Source organism: Puma concolor, chromosome A1 (genome assembly GCF_028749965.1).
Source record: "Puma concolor isolate L17-30 chromosome A1, mPumCon1.1.hap2, whole genome shotgun sequence".
NCBI lineage: Eukaryota > Metazoa > Chordata > Mammalia > Carnivora > Felidae > Puma > Puma concolor.
In genome coordinates, this window is record NC_141667.1 from 161284110 (window position 1) to 161296084 (window position 11975).

The window sequence follows — 11975 nt, forward strand, 5'->3', positions numbered from 1 at the left end:
GCTTGGTCCCACTGAGTAGGTGAAGGTCTAGCATTAGGCAGGGATAGATAAGGGGTCCTCAGGGAGGCAGGCTGCAGTCCAAGTGAGAGGCTGAAGGATTTTGGGAAAAAAAAAAGGGTAAATGTATCCCAGACCCACCTGGGCTAGGTGCCATGACTGGAGTCTCACGAACGTTCTGATAAGGTCCCAATAAAAAATCAAAGACAAAAATCCTTGGTGGCAACCCAGTCAGGGACCCCTCTTACTCTTGAGAGCTTTGTAACTTCAGCTCAATAAACTCTATCGCTTTGCTCACTCTCTGTTGTCCATGAGATTCATTCTTCGACTCCAGGAGACCGGGACCAGTGTCTCTCCCACCCTCCTGTAACACCATGAACCCTGAGATCATGACCCGTGCCAAAATCAAGAGTCAGACGCTTAACCAACTGAACCACCTAGGCGCCTCGACAGAATGATCTTTCTTAAATGAAAGATCACGTCACTCCTTCGTACAGAACCCTCCAATGATTTCCTGTGTTGGAGCAAAATCCAACTAGGTGTTGTCTTTCCCGAGGAATAATTTACATAACAAAAACTTCACTGATTTTAAGTGTACAATTCCATGAGTTTGCACAAACGTATATAACCATGTAGTCACCACCACATTCATGATTTAGAACACTTCTATCAACACTCCCACATCAGGCTTTTGATGCTATTATAAATGGTATTTTCTTAGTTTGAATTTTTAATTGCTCATTGCTTATATACAGAAATACAATTGATTTTTATATATTGGCCTTGTATTCTTTGACCAGGCTAAATTCACTTATTAGTTCTAGCATATACTTTTAAGATTATTTGGGCTCTTCTTATAAGCAATGACAGTTTGCCATTTTTGATGACGTTAACTTCATTGACTTCCATCACTTGTTAAGGTGGTAGGTAGCCACCAGATTTTTATTATCCGTATGAACTCCTGAATTTTCATTTTACTCAGTAAAATATATGAGTTTTTATTTTATCTTATTCAGAATTTTTAATTTTATATATTTTTAACTGCCCAGTTATTTATTACCAGTATGAATTCATGAATTTTTATTTCATTAGTTCATTTTATTTTCATCTTATTTATGTTACTCTTTTTAATATTTAAAGAAAAATTTTAACATTTATTTTTGAGAGAAAGAGACAGAGCGTGAGGGGGAGAGGGACAGAGAGAGAGGGAGACAACAGAATCGGAATCAGGCTCCAGACTCTGAGCTGTCAGCGCAGAGCCCGACGCGGGGCTTGAACTCACGGACCGCAAGATCATGACCTGAGCTGAAGTCGGACACTTAACCGACTGAGCCACCCAGGCACCCCTTTTTAAATATTTTAAATGCAAACATATTTAAATATTTACATTTCTTTTTTTTCATTTTTTTAAAAATTTGTTTTTTGAGAGAGAGAGACACAGCATGAATGGGGGAGGGGCAGAGAGAGGGGGAGACAGAATCCAAAGCAGGTTCCAGACTCTGAGCTGTCAGTACAGAGCCAAACTGAGAGATCATGACCTGAGCGGAAGTCTGATGCTTAACTAATGGAGCCACCCAGGTGCCCTAAATATTTACATTTCCACCATTCCCCTAGGGACCCCAGCCTCAGCTCCAACTCTAATCCTTGTGATAAAATCCTTCCCACAGAACGCAGCATGTGAGTTCCTTCTCCTGTGGGGGGTGGGGGAGGAGATCTGTGCGACCTTAGAAAAGTTGTGCAGATCGATCTAAAGGACTCTTCCTCACTCAACTGTAGAGCTGTGAAGAGGTCATTGGCACTGGCCCAGCGCCAGTGGAGGTGTCATGGCCGAAGCAAGAGCTTGAAGCTCACTGGACGCAGACCTGCTTCACTGCAGTGTTAGGATGGGCCTTCCCAAGCCAAAACCACAGGGAGAGGAATGTAACCCATCTGAAATGCGGGCACCCACTTCGTTTCCAAACATCACCTCTGAACTAGAACAGCTTCACCTTTGGCCCATCCCTCTGGCAACGTCCAGAGGTGACCTTCACCTTCCAACAGTCCTCCCCAGGTTCTTGGCCTCCAGGCTGCTGTCCTCATCAGCCAGGCTCAGAAATTGATCCAAGAGAGAACAATCGGAACCCAGATCTTTTACTATCCAAATATCACCTTGGATAATATCATAGAAGACTTGTAAGAATGTTTTTCAGGATTCACCCACAAAATCTGAAAGTTCATTAATGCTGAAATAATCTGTAATTTTCTTAGTAAGCTTGAGGGGACCATAATTAGCATAACACTGACAAGGGATTTGCATTCCAATTAGCATAGTCCTATTAATTTAATTACCGCGGTGGGAGCAGCTCCTTAGCCTGCCCTTTGATAATTGGGAGGCTGTCCTTTGCTTTGAGAACTATCTCTCGTGACATCTTACCTATTATTTTTAGCTTTGCAATGAAGAGCCATATAATTAGGGGATATAGCCAGAAGGAAAAATAAAATTTATGTCCAGGATCAGCAAATTTTTATTTTCAGACTTAAGGAAAAGCCAGTCAGGCTTAGGTAGATTTGGTTTCCCCGGGGGCTTATTTGAAATGCAGAAGCACAAAGGGACCTATTCTTTCCATAACAGTTAAGTCGTCCATTTCAAGGGATTGCTGTGATTCAGCATCTTTCTTAAAAACACAAATAAAATAACCAATTGAAATGTTGATGCTGTTATTGATTTGCCTGGAACATTCTTTACCTGGTGTGGCCTCAGCAGGACGTTGTCCTCGCGACCCCAGGAGAGGCCAGTGGTGAATGCTGAACACAGTTTCACCATAGTCTCTACCCATAGGTCAGTTTGATGGGGCTGGAGAACAGAATTACCAAAATCTCATGATTAAAGCACTTCTCGTATCTGTCACCCTTGCAGACGGCACTGCGTTGGTGTTCTTAATCACTTTGTCTTACATAAAACTCCAAGAGACTGTTTCTCCTTCCCTTCTCCCTGCATTTACCAAAGGAAACCACACTGCACTGGATCTGAGGTCATGAAACTCACCTTACTGACCTCTGTTCGGCCGGGGCAGGGGGCGGGGAGGCTGAGAGCAAGTAAAACGTCTGGCTGTATAAAAAAGGAAAGAGAAAATCTAGCTAGCGCTAATCTCAGTGAGAAACTTTAGAAGGCCTACAGTTTAAATAAAAACATCTTATATAATCATAACATAAGGGAAAAAATACGAGGTTGAGTCTGGATGTGAGTTCTAATCCTCAGCGGTAACCTTGAGCATTTAGGAGAGCTGCCTCAACTTTTCAGGTCACAGAGTTTTTATCACCAAAAGATGAAATTAGATGAGATAACCTTGAGTGTTTCTGTCAAGTCTAGAAACATATATGATCTAGTAATACACTTGCTTACGTTTTATCTTCAATTTCATGTTACTTTTAAAATACGGTTTTGAAGTCCTCTAAGAGGAACAGTAATGTGCTTGGGAGTTGAAATTAAACAAGTGGGGTGCCTGAGTGGCTCAGTCAGTTCAGCCCCCGCCCGACTTTGACTCAGGTCATGATCTCACGGTCTGTGGGTTCGAGCCCCATGTTAAGCTCTGTGCTGTCAGCTCAGAGCTGGAGCCTGCTTTGGATTCTGTGTCTCCCTCTCTCTCTCTGCCCCTCCCCTGTTCTCTCTATCTCTCTCTCTCTCAAAAATAAACATTAAAAATTTTTTAAAAAGAAATTAATCAAGAATTTATATAGAACAGAATCCCAAAGGATATTCAGACCAATATCTCTTACTTTTTAACGGAAAAATACCTTCTTCTTTCTCTAACTGAAATTTTTCTCCAAAATAAGAGAAAGCCGCTGGAAGGGTGGCCAGGTGATGTCACCTGATTGGAAGCCAGGTGACTTCATGCCATGGATGCCCTCTGTCCCTAGGACATTCAGGCTCATCAGACCTCGGGAGTTCAGCCTCTCTGCTAGACTGGTCCCAATTTCCATTATTCTTGGTGGCTTATGTAAGGGAGGAAACAATCTTCCTCTGCCCCCTTAGGGTAGGGGGTCTATAATCAGACTGACAAAAGACAGATTAACAGGAGAAAAGGCAGACACATTTCACTTGTTGATAATTTACTTTTTCCCCATGAGTGGAGGCCTGCACAGAGATGGAGACCCAGAGAAGGGGTCCAATTAGGGAGTGGGGGCATACATACCACTGTAACAAAGACAGTTAAGTCATGGAGAAGTGACCAGACCAAGGAAATGGGGTTTGGGCATCCAGGAGCAGATGCTGTGGGAAAGGAACTATACGGGGATACTAATGGAAGCTGAGGGTTATTCAGTGAGACGGTTTATGCAGAGGCATCCTGGGACCACTGCCATCTCTGGTGATAAAGGCGGTCCTCCCTTCCTGGTTTGAGACAGGGGCACCCCTTCCCAAGGCAGATTCACTCCCTGTTCTTACGTGGAAGGAGATGGCAGGGCTTCCCGTGTCTGTTTCTTTTTTTTTTTTTTTTTTCTCAAGTTTACTTATTTTGAGAGACAGAGAGAAAACGAGCAGGGGGAGGGCAGAGAGAGGGAGACAGAGAAGCCCAAGCAGGCTCCATGCTGTCAGCACAGAGCCAGATGCAGGGCTCGAACCCACAAACTTCGAGATCATGACTTGAGCCAAGATGAAGAGTCGAACGCTTAACTGACTGAGCCCCCCAGGCACCCCGTGTCTGCTGGTTCTTAGTTCCTTCGGCTCAATATAACCTTTATGGCAAAGTGGCATATTTGGGGGTGGCATACTCTGATTACATATTCAATTGTAATAAATATGAGAACTGAGATTTCAACAGCGCTGTCTAGAACTTTCTTATGACGATAGAAATATTCCATGTCTGTGCTGTCCAACATGGTAGCCACTAGCCACACGTGACTATTGAGGATAAGAAATGTGACCAGTGCAAGTGAAGGGCTGAATTTTTTTTATAATTTTTTTTTAATGTTTATTTATTTTTGAGAGAGAGAGAAAGCGGAGAGGTACAGAGAGAGAGGGAGACACAGAATCCGAAGCAGGCTCCAGGCTCCGAGCTGTCAGCACAGAGCCCGACATGGGGCTTGAACTCTCGAACCGTGACATCGTGACCTGAGCTGAAGTGGGGCCCTTTTCCGACGGAGCCACCCAAGCAGAGGGGATGAATTTTAAATGTGAACCCACTCAAATATGTGCATGTGGCTAGCAGCTTCCGGGGACGGCAGAGCTCCGGGATACTGAGAACATAAACCATCGGAAAAGACCGGGTTAGCTTTTAGCAAGAGGAGTTTGACCGCAAGCCTTATCGCGCACTGTACCCAGCACTCCGGGTCACATTCCATTCTGGGATGTTTGCTTTTTCTTTACTTTAGTATTTACCCAGAGTGCCCTCTACTGTCTCCGGGATGACAGTTTTGAAATGTCCTCAGTGTGAGTGCCTGAGGATGACAATCGGTTCTGTAAACCCTGCAAATCAGCCCAGAACTAACTGCTGTTACCAGCACGTCTTGTCTTTAAGTCCTGATGCTTCAAACTCGACGCAAGCAGAACCTCTCCTGAAGATAAATTGGCAATGAACTCAGCAGACATAAACCATTCTGGATTCTTGATGCACCATTATTTCTGCTAAATCTTTTCTTCTTGGCCAGGATAATGTCTTTAGGCCTTGCTAGGAGCTGATGTCTAACATCTCACATTTATATTCTGTGTTACAGGGAAGATAGGCAGGGAAACCAGAACTCGATAGATCTGCAAGAGTCTGAGGCAGATATGGGCAAAACGGCAGGTGGCTTTGAGAATGAGATCCAGAAATTTAAGTCCAATCCAGGAAGCATGGAAATCCAGTGAAGAATCTTAAGGAGAATATGGGAACCTCTGTTTGGTTTGCAACATAACCATTTTATGGGTCAGAATCATTTCTCCCCAGTGATTCAGGGACAAGTAAAAACAAAAAGAGAGACAGAGACAGAGAAGCCAGGCTAGCCTCTGCTTAGGGGATATGGTACTTTCAAATTCAAACTAATAGTCGACTTAGTCAACAGCTTTACTTGGGGAGAAAAAAAAGTGATGCAAAGTTTGTGGTGGAAAATCGCTGGCTTACTTGGTGGGCCATGTGAGTCACTAGGCAGAAGTTGGAACACCTGCGTTTTCTTGCCCTCCCGTAGGAAATGTGGAGAACAGTTAGAGAACGTGGATCATGAGGATACAGCAATCCACGTGGGCTTAAATCACAGGGAAACAGAGAAAGCAGAGTATAACAACACAGGTTGCGTTCGACTCAAAAAGCGGAAGGCACAAATCCAATTTAGAAGCTCACAGAACAGGAAGGATTTACAGCTTCTGCAGAAACTAAGTGGGTTGCAGGCTTGGGGACTGGTTAAGTTTCTAACCTGAGCCATCGTGATACAGTTAATGGGTTTTATTAGACGCTCAGGAGGCAGAATGAATGTGTCATCTCTGCAAATATGTATTGTTTATAAGCATGGGCACTTGTGGTGTGCAGGGGGTGGGAACCTGGGCAGAACCCAGCTCCTGCCCGGACCAGTGTGCAAACCCAGGCAGGGTGCCTGGTGGCCGGCCGTGGGAGGGCGAGGCAAGGCAGGAGAGGGGCACTGTTGCCAAGCCTCCCACCTCCTCCTCTCTGGCCGGCATAGACGTGATTCTGCACTTGAATCAGGAAGCTTGGCTCCGTCCCCGGTCCAGAGGTTAATCCAGGCTGATCTGACCTAAGCACAGTGGTTCCATCCCGCTAGCTGATTTTGTAAGTGAAGCAATCCTGGCCACGAAGCTGTGAGCGAGGCTTCCGGGAATAGGTTCTCTGCTCTCAGAGGGACGTGGGTGAGCGTAGGCCAGCCTGTACAGGACACCTACAGCTGGAGAAGCCTTGGGAGCCTGTGCACATGTGGCCTGAACGTGAACCAACGCGTTGCAAATGGCAGGGCAGAGAGACGGGGAGAACGCGAGTCCCCCGGATTCTGTGGGAGCCGACACCCGACGGCCCTGCGGGGTGAACAGCGGTCCGGTGTGCCCAGGGCCACTCCAGTCTCAGCCCTGTGGCTCCCTGCTACCTGCCCCGCATCGTACCGAGGGCGCTACATCTACTGTTTTCTTTCCTCCTCACGGCGATTTTTTTTTAAGCTTTTTACTTTGAGATGTTTGTAGATTCACACGTAGTTGAAAGAACTAACACAGAGAAATCCCATATACTCTACCCAGTTTTTCCCCAGTGAGGACATCTTATGAGACTACGGTACATCACAACCAGGATCCCACCACGGATCCGGTCAAATATAGGACAGTTCCATCACCACAAGGATGACATCATCGCCCTTGTACAGATACACCACCTGCTTCCCACCCAGCCCTCCTGAACCCCTGGTGGCCACGGATCTGTTCTCCGTCCCTATGATTGTGTCACGTCAAGAACATGGTATCAGTGAAGTCTACAGTACGTAACCTTTTGGGATTGGCTTTTTTCACCCGGGTTAATTCCCTGGAGATTCATCCAGGTTGTTGCCCATTGGTTCTTTATATTTCTGAGTGGTTTTCCGTGGTGTGGATGGATTGGAACTGGTTTGTTCATTCACTCAGTCAAGCACAATTGCATTGTTTTTAGTTGTTGGCTGTTGGGACTGACCTGATATGAACATCCATGTGCAGATGTCATTTCTCTGGGGTAAGTGCCCAGGAGTGCATTCAAGTCATACGGTGGCTGCATATTTAGGTGGCTTTTTCGTGTGTGTGTGTGTGTGTGTGTGTGCGCGCGCTTGCGTGTCCCAAGTGGCTGTGCTGGCAGTATGCCTTCTCTTCCTAACCTTTCAGAGTCTGCTGATGTTTCATGTGGAACACATGGGTTCCAGCTGTACTAGTGGGAGTCTGCCACCTTCTGCCACGGATTTTTTTAGGCAGATGTGCGTTAGTTCCCCAGGACTGCCGTAACAATGTACACAAAGTGGCGGCTTCAAACAACAGAGATCTGTATCTAATGGTTCATTCAGAGTCCAAGATCAAGGTGTCCACAGACCCGTGCTATCTCTGAAAGCTGTGGGGACATACTTCTTTGCCTCTTCCCAGCTTCAGGTGGTTACAGGTGACCCTTGGTGTCCTTTGGCGACCCTCAGCTGACAGCTGCCTCACCTCCATCACCTCCGTTGTCACATCATCTTCCTTGCGTGTCTGAGTCATCACATGGCCCTGTTCTTCTAAGGACACCAGTCACATCGGGTTAGGAGCCCACGCCACCCCATTGTGACCTCGTCTCAGACTCACAAACTGCATCACAATGACCCCATTCCACATAAGGTCACATCTGAGCCACTAGGACTCTAATGGATCTTTTTTTTTTTTTTTTGCGGGGGAAATGCCACGTTCCTGCGGAAGAAAACGACACCCAAGCGCCAGCCAGTGACAGAGCTGGGGTCTGAGTATGATTGGGCCACTCTGGTTACTATATCCCCATAACTGTCCAGGCTCACCCAGCTCAGCCAGCTAGTAAAAAGTATGTTAGTCCTTAAGAAAAGGGAGGTCGTAGCAGCTGTACCAATGGATCAGTACCACAGGTCGTTTTTTCTTGCTTTTCGTTGTGTTTTCTACCTCTCCTTTTGCTGTTTGTTTTCTACTTAATTGTCTTCTATCTGGAAGGTCTGGCATGAATGATTTCAGATCTTTGACAATTATGGATATTTCCATCGTGATCTGTGTACAGATACATTTTGGTGAATGTTCCATTTCACATATATTTTATTTAAGTGTCCTAAAACTCCCTGAGAAGAGGTGAGCACATACTAACTTCATTGTCAGATGAGGAAATTAAGCATTAAACAGACTAAGAGCCTTTCCCTGGTTGAATATTTATTAAGAGAGAGAACAGAGATTTAAACCCTAACTTGCTTCATTAAAGTCCCTCTTAACTATTTACAGCAACCACCCCCGGGAGTCGTATAGGGTGGCTGAGAATCCGGGGCCATTTCATTTTTACTTTGCATTCTTTTTTTTTTTAAGTTTAAATATTTATTCCTAGAGAGACAGAGACAGCGCGAACGAGGGAGGGGCAGAGAGAGAAGGAGAGAGAGAATCCCAAGCAGGCTCTGCACTGTCAGCACAGAGCCCGCTGCCAGGTTGGAACTCACACAACCGTAAGATCATGACCTGAACTGAAACCAAGACTCAGACACTTAACTGACTGAGCCCCCCAGGGGCCCCTTTACTTTGCATTCTTATGCACTATTTGATTGAAAGAAAAAAAAAAAAAACCAAGTATGTATGGGTTTTGCAATTTTGTAGAGAACAATGAAATTGGGGCAGGGGTTAGGCAATCGCACTTCTGGGAATTTACCTCAAGGACTTAGTCCCACAGACTCAGAAAGAAACTCGCAAGGGGATATTCGTCAAGGGTGGGGATCCAGAAGCAACGTGACAGGCGTGTGAAGGGCCTGGTACACTACACTCAGACCCCAGCACCCCTTCCCGTGATGCCACCTGTAAGGCTTCCTGGGAACGGATGTATTTGAGGGCAGAGTTGGGAAATATCTGGAAAGATCTTTCCACTACACTAAGTGACACTGGTTTATTTCTGGATAATGCAATCTCATGTATTGTTTATTTTTGCTTTGTCGTGTTCGAGGGACCCCTGAGGGGCTCAGTCGGTTGGGCATTTGACTCTTGACTTCGGCAGAGGTCATGATCCCAGGATCATTAGTTCAAGTCCCGTGTCCGGCTCTGCACTGACTATGAGGAGCCTGTTTGGAACGTTCCCACCCTCTCTCTCTCTCTGCCCCTCCCCTGCTCTCTCTCTCAGAATAAATAAATAAACATTAAAAAAAAAGAAAGAAAGAAAGTGCCCCTGAAATGCAGCTGGCCCTTGTCTTCTCCAGTGGGGTGTTGGCATAGGCTAAGGCTGAGCATTTTTAATTTATGCAGCTGAAAGGAAACATGTTTATTATTATTATTGTTTTTATGTTTTTTAGTGTTTATTTATTTTTGAGACAGAGACAGAACATGAACAGGGGAAGGTCAGAGAGAGAGGGAGACACAGAATCCAAAGCAGGCTCCAGGCTCTGAGCTGTCAGCACAAAGCCCGATGTGGGGCTGGAACCCACAGACCGTGAGATCATGACCTGAGCCGAAGTCGGACACTTAACCGACTGAGCCACCCAGGCGCCCCTGAAATCTCCATTTTTAGGTCATCAAAGCTCATGTGCTCGTTTCATATGGTTCAACATCTATTTTCTTCAAAAAAAAAAAAAATTGTTTTAGAGAGAAAGAATGTGCCCTTGTGAGTGGGGGAGGGGCAGAGAGAAAGTGGAAGAGAATCCCAAGTTGGCTCCACACACAGAGAAGAGCCGGTCACGGGGCTCAAACCCTTGAACCGTGAGATCATGACCTGAGCTGAAGTTGGACCCTTAACTGACTGAGCCCCGCTCCCCCCGCGTCTCCTCAACCATTATTTTTAATGGTTCCACCTTCATCAAAGAGTAGTTGTTAAGACCTGTCATGTAAGAGCGGGACTGAATCCCACCATTTGAACACACTTCACGAGCCACACACCCTCCCCTTCTCCCTGCCCCCCAAAGCCAGTAAATACTTGAATGATGGCAGAAAATTCGATTTCAATTAAAAGTACATACGATGAATTTTCAGCTTTCCCTTTGGTCCTTTCCATAAACTTCCACCCCACTTTTCCCGGTTCAAATTAGGTTTAACTTTAGATTTGCTTTTTCTCTTTTCAGAAGTAATGTGCATTCATTGTAGGAGATGTGCCAAGTGGACAAAAGCACGGGGGTCCAGAAGGGTCAGCACCTCCCGCACCGTGTTCATTGCCCTCGTCTGAAAACCTCGGATCAGCCCCGTTCGTACTTCCTGAAAACTACCTTGGCCTTGTAAAGAGTCCCTCATGGCTTTGCTAGATTATCGAAACCCATGCTAATACTTACTCAGGTGGCTGGAAGTATGAATTAGTTCCTTAATCATCAAGCCCGGGTCTGCTGTAGAAGCGTGTGTCCGGTGGTACAGTAAAAATTACCGGCTCCTCTAAGGAATAAAAAGTGACTTGAAACGCAGACCCGAGCACCTTGGCTGGCTCTCAGATACCGTTCCGGATGATTAACGCCTGGGACGAGGTGGCCTGGCTCTGCTCTCCAGCCACAGGACAGTCACCAGGGCCCATGGCATCCAGGGAAACCGAGAATGGAATCAGGTGGGGGGGTGGGGGGAGAGAAAGACCACAGGGCCGCCTGTGGATGCACAGGAAATCTGCTGAGCTAATTTCTGAATGTATTTCAGAGCCACGCTGTGGACAAGTTAGTGCCCGTAAATGATGAGACGCTCATGCCGGAGCTTGAGCGGTGAGGCGCCTTTCTTCAAAGCTGGCCGATCCTGGGTGCCGTGGGGGCTCCCCCTGGCTCTGGTGGGTTATTGCAGCGGGGACAATGCTGTCTTCAGATTCGCGTCTGCTCTGGTTGCAGACGAAAGCTACAGGAAGCATCTGGGAAATGAAAATACATTTATTCCCCTTGGGTAGTCTTAGAAAAAATGTCTTATCTCAGTCCGTTGAGGCCGCTCCGAATCCCACACACGGGGTGGCTTACAAATTAGGCAGCTCTGCAGGCCGGAGGCAGATCAGGATGTGGGCTGGTCTAGTGTCTGCTGAGGTGTCCTCACTGCGCCCTCTTGGGGTGGGAGCGGCAGGGGCTTTCTTGGGGTCTCCTCCCAGGGGTACTAACCCCTTTCAGGAGGGCTCTACCTCATGACCCAACCTCCTCCCAGATGCCCCCCTCCTCATCCATCATCCCCTTGGGTGCTAGGGTTTCACCGCATGCATTGGAGGGACACAGACAGACCCAGCAAGTACGCATCTTTCCTCTTAAAGATGACGCCTGCATTGCACAACGAAGCGTGGGAATCTTGCCCGTGTCCTGCCAGGAATGCTGGACCGTGGGCCCCCGGGAGGGCCTGGGGGTCCTGTTGAGCACAACCCAGGGTGCCTTGGGCAATGCCCGCGGGA

The 11975-nt window shown here is 46.6% G+C and overlaps 1 long non-coding RNA gene across 1 annotated transcript; it reads left to right on the forward strand.

Annotated features, from left to right (window-relative positions):
- Positions 1-8283: 8283 nt before the first annotated feature.
- On the forward strand, positions 8284-11031 carry LOC147584612 (uncharacterized). Its single transcript, XR_015251770.1, has 2 exons — positions 8284-8532; positions 10702-11031. It is a non-coding gene; the product is annotated as an uncharacterized LOC147584612 (long non-coding RNA).
- The last annotated feature ends 944 nt before the right edge of the window (positions 11032-11975 follow it).